Source organism: Hylobates moloch, unplaced genomic scaffold, assembly GCF_009828535.3.
Source record: "Hylobates moloch isolate HMO894 unplaced genomic scaffold, HMol_V3 SCAFFOLD_4, whole genome shotgun sequence".
Lineage (NCBI taxonomy): Eukaryota > Metazoa > Chordata > Mammalia > Primates > Hylobatidae > Hylobates > Hylobates moloch.
The window spans coordinates 19,559,162-19,573,466 of record NW_026652279.1 but is presented as its reverse complement, the minus strand read 5'-3'; the positions used below and the strand labels follow the sequence as shown (position 1 = coordinate 19,573,466).

The 14,305-nt window shown below is 39.3% G+C and overlaps 1 protein-coding gene across 4 annotated transcripts in view; it reads right to left on the bottom strand.

Annotated features, from left to right (window-relative positions):
- CNTN4 (contactin 4) overlaps positions 1-14,305 on the bottom strand; it is a 991,759-nt gene that overhangs the window by 586,049 nt on the left and 391,405 nt on the right. Inside the window, exon 1 of one of the 4 annotated variants that reach the window (XM_058437176.1) lies at positions 4,929-5,482. The exons of the other annotated variants lie outside the window; for them this stretch is intronic. The gene's annotated coding sequence lies outside the window, so the exon portion shown is untranslated. Of the gene's footprint in view, positions 1-4,928; positions 5,483-14,305 lie in introns of those variants that run through there. 4 annotated transcript variants of the gene reach the window in all.

Sequence of the window (14,305 nt, the reverse complement as noted above, 5' to 3'; positions counted from 1 at the left end):
CATCTCTTCAGTCAGAGCTTAACCCTGTCAAATGACTGACAATCAGGAAATCTTTAAATCTACCCATTACCTGGAAGCCCCCTGCCACATGCTTCAGGTTCTACCACCTTTCTGGACAAAACCAATGTATACCTTACATGTATTGATTGATGTCTGCCTGTAACTTCTGTCCCCTAAAATGTATAAAATCGGTCTGTAACCCAACCACCTTGGGCATGTGTTCTCCAGAACTCTTGAGACTGTGCCTTGGGCCTTGGTCACTCATATTTGGCTAAACATAAATCCTTTCCAATATTTTACAGAGTTTGACTCTCTTTCATCAACAATTAGTTCAATAACATGTAAGAGGAAAATAATAATAGCTCAAATAAAAGAGAAGTTCATTTCTGACTCACAGGAAAAAAAAATCCTCATAAACAATCCAGGACTGGTATAACAGTTCTATAGTCATTAATTAAAGATTTAGGCTTCTTCTATCTTACTCTGCCACTATTCTAGAATAGCATTTTCATCTTCAAGATCATCACTTGGTCCAAGATAGCCACTAAAGCTCCAGTCATCAAGTCTGCATTCCAGGCAGCAAAAAGAAGGAACAAGAGGATGACGGCACAATTCCCAGCTGAATCATTTCACCAGAGACATCTCCGAAGTCTCCCCATAATAGTTCTGGTTAGTGGACAAAATTTAGCCACATGACCATATTGGTTGTGAATGTTTTAGCAATTACAGTATTTTATCTGGCCATATGGTTGCCCAAAATACAACTGGTGTTCTATTATTAAAGTACAAAGAAATAAAGGATATTGGTTGCCAGCTAGCAGTTCCTTCCAAAATCAATCCTCAATACTAAGTGCTCAAACCAACAATAAAACTATAGTGGCAGAAATCACTGGAAGAATATTCTAAAAATAAGATTTCTAGTTCATGAGAAGACACCAACTGGATCCGTGTGTGGTTTGCGTCTCCAGCCCTGTAAAATGAGGGAGGCCAGAAATGCGAATGCTTCCAAGACATCCTTCAGCTTTGAGGTTTCAGGAAAGTTTTCCTGAAGAAGCTAAAATGTTATCTCACTACCTTATGTCTGGAGGAATAGCATTTTCTGATACGTAAACTCTTCCAATGTCCAGAATAATCTAGTATAGATTCTGCAAGAATATTAGGGTAGTCCCATTGAGTCAATTATTTTAGAGCAGGTATTCAAAAGAAACAAAAGGAATAAGAAAGAAGTTATTTTGAGACTATGGACAGCAACTTTATCATCTTGGTACCCAGAAAAAGTATGACACTCTATATTATCTTCTTGCTACTTGGGTTGAAGGATGGAAATGCACAATTAAAATGAAACATTTATGCCTACAATTTGAGAACTTTAAGATACTAACAGTAAAATGTGCAGCTGTTTTTAAGAACTACCATTTATGCAAGTAAAATATTCAATCAATAAAAACAGTTCTTAATGCCCCCAGGAAAATCAATTTTTTTATGTTCATAGAATTAAATCTGTGTAACTGTACCATCAAGTCTTTGTGGTATCTTCCTATAAAAACCTGATAGATTAAAACGACTTTAGACAATACTGTTTGAACTATAAACTATCACACTGCGCATTTGTTAATTAGGGTACTGGCATGCGGTTCTTCCTAAACGATATCAAGAAAGACAGCTAATCCAAGTTTATTTGCTTCATTCCTCTCCTTCATTTATTGCAGTCTCTTAAATGGAAGGATCCAAAGTGTCATAAAAATAGATTAAATAAAAAACTAAGAAAATTTGATAATAAGCCAAACAACTAAGAATTTTCTTCCCAATTATTTCAACAAAGAGTAAAAAATATCTATTAAAGATAACATGGGCACCTATGTATCTGTAAATGTGGAAAAGGAAGATGAGAAGAAATGGCTGCTCCCAGCTCTTGGATCTCCAAAACAATATACCTAAAAGTAGAATCTGCTCTCTCATTCTGTCAATGAGACAATGAGGCCTTGGAGACCTGAATTAGAGCCCCAGTTGTCAACCGGGTGTGACATCTCAGTTCCAATGTCTTTAGATTACTTCCCCAGATCCATGATAAGCCTGCAGGACTGAGCCCAAAAATCTGACCCACTACCCCAAACTCCAATCTCTCTGAAATTTGGGACACGTTTAGAAGGAAGGGCTCACAAATGCTATAAAACAGGCGCTGTAATAAAAGAGTACAAAATATCTGCAAGGTACATGTGCCACCTTTTACATCAAAATCCGACAGTATTTACTAAGCTGCCATTGTATAAAAGCCACTGTGCTAGAAACCCAGGAGGCAACATTTCCTGCCTTCAGGGAGATTTCAAGTTATTATTATTATTTTGAGTTATTATTGAATAAATGCAGAAGGGTGCATAGATTTTTTTTAATAAATCAAAATCAAAACAATGTGATATAGTCTAAATGCCCTCATTTTCTGATTCACAGATAACTAAAAAAAAACAAAGACTTAAGATAATCATTGCCTAAAAAGTTTACAGTATACATTTATGAAACAAAATAAAAACTTACAAAATGACTCACAAATAATCACAGAGAAGAAAGTGGTTTAAAGCAACAGACTGCAATAAAACCACAGCAGGCAGTCTGCTCCTTGACGGAAGATTCGAGAAAAAGTCGATTTCTAGTTTTACTGAAGGATTTAAATTAGGAGACTATATATGTGTCTTTAAGGGCATTTCTACCATACTGAATATCAAAGGCCATAAATATGAAAACTATAATTAAAGAGATTTGAACTACACATGAAAATACAGGCTGGATAGGATAGTTCAAACCAAATAATACAAGTTTGAAAATGATTTTTGTAGCCCATGAGGGCCTATAAAAGATTTGACAGTAATATCTCTTTTATTAGACATCTCTTATTATGCAACAATACTTTTTCTCCTAGTTTATTGTGAAAGTTCTTACACATTCAGAAAAATATTTTTTAAGTATAGTAATCACCAATACACCCAAAATTTAGATTCAATGGCAGCTGACATTTTATCATACACATACATCTATACATACACATGTATTTTTTCTTTTCATGTCAATTGTTGATCCATTAGAGAGTAAGGCATCTGATAAGGAGACCGTGCTCGTATAAAAAATTTCAATCTACTACTCTTGTGTAATTCAGTTCTTCAATTCTTACAACTATCTTTATTTCTGTTGATAATCATAAATTCATACATTTGGGGGTGAATTTATTCACAATAAGCTGTTTCCTACAGACATTGCTGAGTACCTACTATGTGCTGGGTGATATGGAGAAAAGAAATATATTAGGCACAATATACACTTTTAAATGTCTTGTTCTATTGGTTTTCCAGATTGATTTAGGCTCTGAAGAAGTATATTTGTTGCTTTCATGTAGGAAATTCTACCCTCCTGGAAAGACTGATTTTTTTCCCCCTATTCTTTCTTTATTTGGAAAAATTTGTATATACTAAAGGCGGTATCTTGATCTCTAGATCTAGGTCATTCTGTCAACTTGGTCGCTAAACATAGTACTTTGGAAACTAAGAACTAATTTCTGTGTTTCTTTTCATTTCAGCTGAAGTTTCTCATTTCATCCAGCAAGGAAGAGAAGTATAGCATATGGGAATGAAAAAATAAAGGGTGGGTGTGATTTGAAAGTTGACTGCCTTTAATTCATGACCATATTTCAGGGTGAGATTTTTCCTATAAATTTAACAATACATACAAAGTAGACAAAATAACTTCTAATGCAACATATATTCCAGTGTTCAAGCTATTTTCCATGTTTCCAAAATGTTGCTTAGTGCACAAATATAAAACTGTAAAAGAGTTCTGCATTAGCATAAGGGAGGATAAAATAGGCATTTCCACTGTACCCGGAGACATGCATTTTTGAACGACTTTACTCTTTGTAAAATCATATCCCCAAAATATGGCTTATGAAGAAAAACAAATTTTTGGTAGGCCACTAAAAACCCTTACAGCTCCATAACAAGAACATTACCAAAGACAATTATTAGTGCCCCCCAAAGAAATTATCTTGGATAACCTAGGTAGGCAGCTGAGCATAGATGGAGACTGACTAGGTGATACTTTAAAGTACACAAAACCATGAGAGTGGATGTGACGGTTTCTTGCAAAAAGCAGTAGGCTTAGAGTCAGTAGGGCTGCTGCTAAGGCGGGCCCAGGAGAAAGTGCAGCCTACACTGGCAGAAAGCCATGCTTAGATGAGATCGTGCCTTTCAAGGGGAAAGGCCCCTGGTGCAGATGTTCAGGGTTTGCTTGTTTTCTTTTTTCCTTTTTGTAAGCAGACTTGAAGATTCTCTTGTCTATGTGGCTGTTACTTGAGAGTTTTGTTTTTTTTTTTTTTTTTCCTTTCCTGGTAGAGATAATAATTCTAATCCTGCTATTTCAGAAACCTCTGTATAGGCAAATATATGACTTGATATGACTTTCACATTCCCCTATTTACAATTTGGTTATTAGTGGTTGTAGACAAATAAAAAATGGCAGAATAGACTGTATGTTTTATACAAGACATACATACATCCTTTTCAGAGTAAAGGTCAAACAGGCAAGATAGGCTGGGCCCTCCCCAGCATTCTTTAGAGAAATTGAATAAAACAGAGAATGCTGGAAGGGAGGAAAGTAGAAAGAAAGGGAGGGAAGAAGAAAAAGACTACACTTCATCATCTTTTCACACAGTTAAATATGTGGCTTATTCTAAGCACAAACATTACACCCTATAGAAACATTTTTTAAACTTAACATGCAGAAAAGGCATTTCTATGAGTGACAGATACTGATATGACTAGCACTATTTTGGAGTGGGGAGGTTATAAAATTACTACATAATTCTCTCCAAATTGAACATAGGAAGTTACTCTTCAAACTCTCTTAATTCCTCAGAACATTGTACTTTGGAAACTAAGAAATACCTTCTGTGTTTCTCTTCATTTTGGCTGAGGCTTCCGGTTTAATCTGGCAAAGAAGACAAATGTAGCATAAGGGAATGAGAAAAAAGAGGGTGAGTGTGGGAGTGAGGGCTTCTTTCCTTCAGCCCACTCTTTCTCCAGTTTCATTCAAATAAGGAAAATGGGTGAACAAAGCTACTATGTTGCTTCATTTGTTGCCCAAATCTTGGTGAGGCCTGGGAAGCCTTAATCACTATGACGACCATTATTAGACATAATATGATAATTCTTGGATACTTAAAAATCTAATGTCTTTTGTTGAGAGGACAAAAATAATTTTCAACAAGTTTCTTATCCTCTCAGGATTGGCATAAGTTCCCGTTCAATTGAGCGATTTCAATAGTTCACCAAAAAGTAAACTGAGTCAATACATGCTATTGTGGAAAATATTTCAACATAAAAACTCACAGAAAAAAAATAATTTGCAAAAACAGAGGCTTGATGCCAGAAAAAATACCTGATGGAAATCAGCATGTTTCTGTAGAGTAATGCAAAGATGAATGATTTGGGCTCTATTGTATTATTTATCATTCCTTTTTATCTATGTTTCTAGACTGTCTATTATTAAAAATGGAGCCTACATTCAATTTAAATAACATTACGTTAGTTGCTTTTCTCACTTGTAAGCATTCATTTGAATTAAAGGGAATGTTAATGTACTAATGCATAGAGAAGCCTATGCATTCCCGTTGAATGCTACTACACAAGCTTTGAAAGTTCAGATGTGTGCACAGTAAGTCCTCTTTTCATGTTGTTGACAGGTCCTTGGAAACTGACTTTAAGTGAAACGACATATAAAAAATTATTTTATCATAGGTTAATTTATATAAACAAGATTTAATATTAAACATTGAGATGAATGTAAGCTATACTTACATTTAAGAAAGATTAATCAAAACAAGTATGATGATTTACCCAGTTCCTCCAGTTCAGGGTCACAGGTGGCTGGAGCCTATCCCAGCAGCTCAGGGCACCAGCAGGAACCAACCCTGGACAGGAGGACATCTCACGCAGGGCACACACACATACCCATACTCACTCACACTGGAACAATGCAGACACACCAATTTACCAAACATACACATATTTGGGATGTGGGAGGAAACTGGAGTACCCAGAGACGACCCAAGACATGGGGAGAATGTGTGAACTCCATACAGACAATGGCCACAGCTAGGAATGGATTTTTTTCCCCTCAAACTTATAAGGAAATGACATTGAGCAAAAGGATGTTATTTGAGGACGTGCTGTACATTTTCCTAGCAAACATGAACTTTGATTGCTAATTGTCAAACCTCTGAATCTAAACATCTTAGATAATTACCAGTAGTTGTATCTGAAGGATAAGTGATCATAAAATGTGCATTTTGGCTAATGCCCAAGGAAGTAAATCTGTATTAGGGATAATTATAGATAGTTTAATTGCTTTGAAGGTGTTAATTGGCAAGGTACATACACAACGGAAACAGGGAGAAACTAGAAGTGTCTTAATCTGTTGATCAGCCACAGGTTTGCTAAGTTGGCTCTCTATTTTCGGTCTTAAAATTCACCAAGTCATAATATAACTCTCTAAATTTATTTTCATGAACAAATATAACTTATTGGTACATGTCATTTGTTACTGCAAAAATTAATTTGCTACTAAATGCTAATATTGTTTCCTTTCAACTCTATGTGCCAAATACAATAGGAGATTGGAAAATGAAAGGAAAGCGTAAACGACAGTTTCTCATGTATTTCAAAAATTACAAAGGTATAAGAAGAAAGAGATCAATATCAATGTAATATCTAGCCAAAGACTTCTAAACTTTCTTGAAGTCACAATCTCTCATACAAAACAAAACAAAACAAACAAAAAAAGAGTCACACACACATTTTATTTTAGTTCGAAGGAAATAATCTGTGCTAAAGAATATTTGGAAATGCCGGTAGTATCCTAAGGAATATAATTGACTGGGGCTTTTTGAAGGCAACGAGTATGTATTTACCTCTAAATCCCCTGGCAACAAATAATTGTTGTGGGGTGGATGGAAGGATAAATGATTGGCTGGTAAATTGGTTGGATGGTAGAAAGGGAGGGAAGGGAAGTTTGGTTGCTGGACAAAATGTGGCTTTCCTTCTTGTTACTTTCTTAAATTAAGTTTAAACAATAACCCTCCATACTACGAATTGGTAATAGTTGTAAGAGCAAATATATTGGAGTAAAGATAAGCATGCTTATAAATAAGCAGAGAAAAGAATCAAGGTCAGAAATGGTATGTTTATATACACTAAAAATTATTTTTACAATAGTAATTTTACCAACAAATTGAATACCAATGGCAAAATACACCGTGTGAAACCACAATAATTATGTTTAGCAGTGTTCTTACAAACTGCCCTCTGTGGATCCCTAGTGATGCCTCAAAAGCTGCTAGATGAGAAAAAAAGTGGGGAGAAGGTAGAAGGAATTTGGCGGTCCATTTCAACTAGGCTACAAATTTCTATCTGATTTATATAAAGAAAGGATCGCCTAACTTAATTTTTTTAAAAAAAGAAAAATACATAAGATAACATAAATATGTTGTTTTATATAATCTTGAGGTTCATGAAAAACAGTTTGGAGAAAACCAGGACCCTAACTTTAAATTCAACATTCTAAATGGTCCATTTTTGCCCACTCTGGTAAAATGGCCAATCTACCCAATATTCTCCAATTATCAAACATGAAGGCTAATCCATTCCTTTACAGTTGTACCAAAATAAATGTTATTCAGAAAATATATAAAATTTATGGAAACAGTAACAAAAATACTCAGCCAAACTGGTATTCTGACAAAACAAATACTTGTCAGGTATAAATTTTCATTTTTAAGTTGGGTTTTTGGTGTTTTATAATTTTTTTAAAAATGCATCCAGCTATGAATCGGGGGATAACACAGTAGACTTCAATAAATATTATATTTTTCTATAAGAATCAAGTTAAATTATCTGGTCTTTACATTAGTGAACAACTGTTTTTCACTATCATATTGAAATCATTCAAAAATCCAAACATTTCGCTATTTTGATCATAATGTTCTAGTCAGATGTTTACCACCTTCTAGAAGTTCCTCTTCATTCAACTAAACATAAGACTATCATAGTGTGTCCAGAATTGGTGGGTTCTTGGTCTCACTGACTTCAAGAAAGAAGCCGCAGATCCTCGCAGTGACTGTTACAGTTCTTAAAGGTGGCGTGTCCAGAGTTTGTTCCTTCTGGCGGGTTCGTGGTCTCGCTGGCTTCAGGAGTGAAGCTGCTCGACCTTCACAGTGAGTGTTACAGCTCTTAAGGCAGCGCGTCTGCAGTTGTTATTCCTCCCGGTGGGGTCGTGGTCTCGCTGGCCTCAGGAGAGAAGCTGCAGACCTTCAAGGTGAATGTTACAGCTCATAAAGGCGGTGCGGACCCAAAGAGTGAGCAGCAGCAAGATTTACTGCAAAGAGCGAAAGAACAAAGCTTCCACAGCGTGGAAAGGCACCAAAGTGAGTTGCCACTGCTGGCTCAGGCAACCTGCTTTTATTCCCTTATCTGGCTCCACCCACATTCTGCTGATTGGTCCATTTTACAGAGAGCTGATTGGTCCGTTTTGACAGGGTGCTAAATGGTGCGTTTACAATCCCTGAGCTAGACACAAAAGTTCTCCAAGTCCTCACTAGTTTAGCCAGACACAGAGCACTGACTGGTGCATTTACAAACCTTGAGCTACACACAGGGTGCTGATTGGTGTGTTTACAAACCTTGAGCTAGACACAGAGTGCTGATTGGTGTATTTACAATCCCTTAGCTAGACAAAGATTCTCCAAGTCCCCCCCAGATTAGCTAGATACAGAGTGCTGATTGGTGTCTCCAAGTCCCCCCCAGATTAGCTAGATACAGAGTGCTGATTGGTGCATTTACAAACCTTGAACTAGACACAGAGTGCTGATTGGTGTATTTACAATCCCTAAGCTACACAAAAAGGTTCTCCAAGTCCCCACCAGATTAGCTAGATACAGAGTGCTAATTGGTGCGTTTACAAACCTTGAGCTAGACACAGAGTGCTGATTGGTGTATTTACAATCCCTTAGCTAGACATAAAGGTTCTCCAAGTCCCCACTAGACTCAGGAGCCCAGCTGGCTTCACCTAGTGGATCCTGCACTGGGGCTGCAGGCAGAGTTGGCCGCCAGTCCCGTGCCACTGCGTGCCCCCTCCTCCTCAGCCCTTAGGCAGTTGATGGGACTGGGCACCGTGGAGCAGGGGGGCGGTGCTCGTCGCGGAGGCTCTGGCCACGCTGGAGCCCACAGCCACAGTGGAGAGGCTCTGCATGGCAGGCTGCAGGTCACAAGCCCTGGCCCACAGGGAGGCAGCTGAGGCCTGGCAAGAATTTGAGCACAGCGCCAGCTGGCTGGCACTGCTGGGGGACCCGGCGCACCCTCTGCAGCTGCTGGCCCAGGTGCTAAGCCCCTCACTACCCAGGGCCAGTGGCGCCGCCCCGCCATTCCGATTGCGGGCTGCCGAGTCCATGCCCACCCAGAACTCGTGCTGGCTCGCGAGCGCCGGGTGCAGCCCTGGCCCCCGCCCACGCCTCTCCCTCCACACCTCCCCTCAAGCAGAGGGAGCTGGCTCTGGCCTTGGCCAGCCCAGAGAGGGGCCCCCAGAGCACAGTGGCAGGCTGAAGGGCTCCTTGAGCATGGCCAGAGTGGGCACAGAGGCCACGGAGGTGCGGAGAGCGAGCAAGGGCTATGAGGGCTGCCAGCGCACTGTCACCTCTCAATAGGCTCAGGATACACAGAAAAATACAGTTCAAGAGCACAGCATGTCAGCAGGATAGCAGCAGTTCCTTACTGTGGATGTCCTTGTAGCGGTTGACACAGCCTTCTGGGTGACAGTTCAGATACAAGGAGACAAGAGTCACATTGGTCCTGTGCTGAAGTGACCCTGGTTTACAAGCCTCATCCCCTACAGGAGCCAATATTTCCTTCAGCAATTCCATATAAATTGCTTCCAGGGTCCTCACATGGAATACACAGTTATAAGAGTCACTGCATGCCAGGGAAGCCCACAGCACCACATCACAATCTAGTATTCATAGGCCATTTACAGTTCCTCTTTATGCTGATGCAATTAACAAACCATGAGTTATTTTTACATTGAGCAATGTTGTCTAGCAATAGGATTGGACTTACTGTCTTATCAGGTTAGCAGGTTGTCTGTGTTCTAAGATTGGCTTATTGTTCTAATAAGCATGTAGTAGTATCTCATAGTTATTTTCATTTCTCTGATGACATACGGTGTGTAGCATCTTTTCATATAATATTTGCTGTCTGTATATCTTTTTCAGTAAAATATCTGTTAATGTAACAGGTTTTTAAAATTTGTTGTTTGCTTTCTGATTGAGTTTTAAGAAAGTTCTTTGTAGATTTTGCTAACAGTCCTTTATCAGGTATGTCTTTGCCAATGTTTTCTCCCAGTTTGTGGTCATTCTTTTCATTCTCTTGATAGTATCTTTTTGCAGATAAAATATTTTTAATTTTAATAATGTCCAGCCTATCATCAATTCTTTCTTTCATAGATCTTGCCTTTGATGTCATATCCAAAATATCGTAGCCAAAACCAATGTCAGCTAGATGGTATTAGTCTGTTCTCACGCTGCTATGAAGAAATACTCGAGACTGGGTATTTTATAAAGAAAAGAAGTTTAATTGACTTACAGTTCCACATGGTTGGGGAGGCCTCAGGAAACTTACAATCATGGTAGAAGGCACCTGTTCACAGGGTGGCAGGAGAGAAAATGCATGCCAGCAGGGGAAATGCCACTTATAAAACCATCAGATCTCATGAGAACTCACTCACTATCAGGAGAACAGCATTGGGGAAACTAGCCCCATGAATCAATTACCTACCACGGGGTCCCTTCCACAACACATGGGAATTATGGGATTACAACTCAAGATGAGATTTGGGTGGAAACACAGCAAAACCATATCATTCTGCCCCTGGCCCCTCTCAAATCTTGTTTCAAAACACAATCATACCTTTCCAATAGCCCCTAGTCTTAGCTCATTCCAGCATTAACCCAAAAATCCAAGTCCAAAATGTCATCTGAGAGAAGGCAAGTCCCTTCCGCCTATGAGGTGGTAAAATCAGAAGCAAGTTAGTTACTTCCTAGATACAATGGGGGTACAGATATTGGGTAAATACGCCCATTCCAAATGGAAGAAATTGGCCAAAACAAAGGGGCTGCAGGCCTCATGCAAGTCCAAAATCCAATAGGACAGTCAATAAACCTTAAAGCTCCAAAATGATCTCCTTTAACTCCCATGTCTCACATCCAGGTCAAACTGATGCAACAGGTGGGCTCCCATAGCCTTGGGCAGCTCTACCCCTATGGCTTTGCAGGGTATAGCACCCCTCCTGGCTGCTTTCACAGGTTGGCATTGAGTGTCTGTGGCTTTTCCAGGTGCACAGTGCAAGCTGTAGGTGGATCTACCATTCTGGGGTCTGGAGGATGGTGGCCTTCTTCTCATAGCTCCACTAGACAGTGCCACAGTGGGCACTCAGCGTGGGGCTTCCAACCCCACATTTCCCTTTCACCGTACCCTAGCAGAGGTTCTCCATGAGGGCTTTGTCCCTGCAGCAAACTTTTGCCTGAACATCCAGGCATTTCCATATACCCTCTGAAATCTAAGTGGAGGTTCTCAAACCTCAATTCTTGACTTCTGTGTATACACAGGACCAACACCATGTGGAAGCTGCCAAGGCTTGAGGCTTGCACCCTCTGAAGCCATGCCCTGTGTGTACCTTGGCCCCTTTTAGCCACGGCTGGAGTGGCTGGGATGCAGGGCACCATGTCCCTAGGCCCAGTCGAGGGGTTCCCTGGGCCCAGTTGAGGAAACCATTTTTCCCTTCTAGGCCTCTGGGCCTGTCATGGGAGGGCCTGTCCTGAAGGTCTGTGACATACCCTGGGGACAGTTTCCCCATTGTCATGGTGATATATTCAGCTCCTTATTACTTATGGAATTTTCTGCAGTCAGCTTGAATTTCTCCGCAGAAAATGTTCTCTTTTTTCCATCACATCATGAGGCTGCAAATTTTCCAAACTTTTATCATCTGCTTTTTCTTGAACCCTTTGTCACTTAGAAATTTCTTCTGTCAGGTACCCTAAATCAGCTCTCTAAAGTTCAAAGTTCCACAGATCTCCAGGGCAGGGGCAAAATGTTGCTAGTCTCTTTGCTAAATCATAGCAAGTCACCTGTGCTCCAGTTCCCAAGAAGTTCTTCATCTCCATCTGAGACGACCTCAGACTGGATTTCATTGTCCATATCACTATCAGCACTTTGGTCAAAACCATTCAACAAGTCTCTAGGAAGTTCCAAATGTTCTCGTATCTTCCTGTCTTCTGAGCCCTCCAAACTGTTTCAACCTGTTACCCACTTACAAAATCACTTTCACATTTTTGTCTATCTTTATAGCAGCACCCCACTCTCTGCAGTACCAATTTACTGTTATTAGTCCGTTCTCACACTGCTATGCAGAGACTGAGTATTTTATAAAGAAAAGAAGTTTAATTGACTCACAGTTCCACATGATGGGGGTGATCTCATGAAACTTACAATCATGGCAGGAGGCACCTCTTCACAGGGCAGCAGGAGAGAATGAGTGCTAGCATTCTCTCTAGGGGAAATGCCAGTTGCTTATAAAACCATCAGATCTTGTGAGAACTCACTAACATGAGAATAGCATAGGATAACCACCCCCATGATTTAATTACTTCCCACAAGGTCCCTCCCACAACACATGGGGATTACGGGATTACAATTCAAGATGAGATCTAGGTAGGGATACAGCCAAACCATATCATAGATTTTCTCCTTGTTATCTTCAAGAGGTTCTACAGTTTTAAATTTTACATGTAGGTCTTTGATCCATTTTGGGTTAATTTTTTTGCGCGGAGTTTAAGTCAGTGTCTAGATTCTTTTTTTGATTTGTTTCTTACATGTTGATGTTCAGTTGTTCCAGGACCATTTATTGAAAAGACTATCTTGGCTGGGCACAGTGGCTCACACCTGTAATCCCAGCACTTTGGGAGGTCGAGGCGGGTGGATCACTTGAGGTCAGAAGTTTGAGATCAGTCTGGCAAACATGGTGAAACCACATCTCTACTAAAAATACAAAAATTAGCTGGACATGGTGGCGTGCACCTGTAATCCTAGCTGCTCGGGAGGCTGAGGTAGGAAAATCATTTGAACCTGGGAGGTGGAGGTTGCAGTGAGTCAAGATCACCCCACTGCTCTCCAGCCTGGGTGACAGAGCAAGACTCTGTTTCAAAAAAACAAAGAAAGAAAGAGAGAGAGAGAGAAAGAACGAGGGAGAAAGAGGGAGAGAAAGAAAGAAAAAGAAAGAAAGAAAAAAAGAAAGCAAAGAAAAGAAAGAAAGAAAGAATTTTTAAAACTATCATTTTTTCCTCATTTTATTGCCTTTACTCCTTTGTCAAAGATTAGCTGACTATATTGATGTGGATATATTTCTGGGCTCTCTGTTCTATTTGTCTGTTCTTTAAACAATACCACACTGTCTTGATTTCTGTAGCTATACAGTATTTCTTGAAGTGGAGTAGAGTCATTCAAGTGACTACTTTGTTCTTCTCCTTCCATATTGAATTGGCTATTTTGGATCATATAAACTTTAGACTCAATAAGTACATATCCATAAAATACCTTTCTGGGATTTTGGTTGGGACTGCATCGAATCTATAGATCAAGTTGGGAAAAACTGACCTCCTCACAATATGGAGTCTACCTGTGTACAAACATGAAATATACTGCCACTTATTTGGTTCTTTTATCAGAGTTTTGTAGTTTTCTTCATATAGACCTCGTACGTATTTTGTTAAATTTATATCAAAGTGTATCATTTTTGGGGTGCTAACATAAATGGTACTATGTTTTTATTTTCAAGTTCCAGTTGGTCATTGCTGATATACAGGAAAGTTAGTCATTTATTTGTCTATGTTAACCTGATATCCTGGATATCCTGCATCTCAGTTATAATTATTTATTAGATCCAGGAGATTTTACGTTGATTTTTTGGAATTTTCTACATAGGTAGTCATGTCATCTACAAGAAAAGGCAGTTTGATTTCTTCCTTTCCAATCTGTATACTTTTACTTTTTCTTGTCTTGTGGCATTAGCTAAAAACATCTAGTATGATGCTGAAAAGCAGTGGTAGGAGAAGATATCCTTGCTTTGTTTCTGATCTTAGTAGGAAAACTTTGAGATTCTCACCATTAAGTATGATGTTAACTGTAGGGTTTTTTTTAGATATTCTTTACGAAAGTTGAGG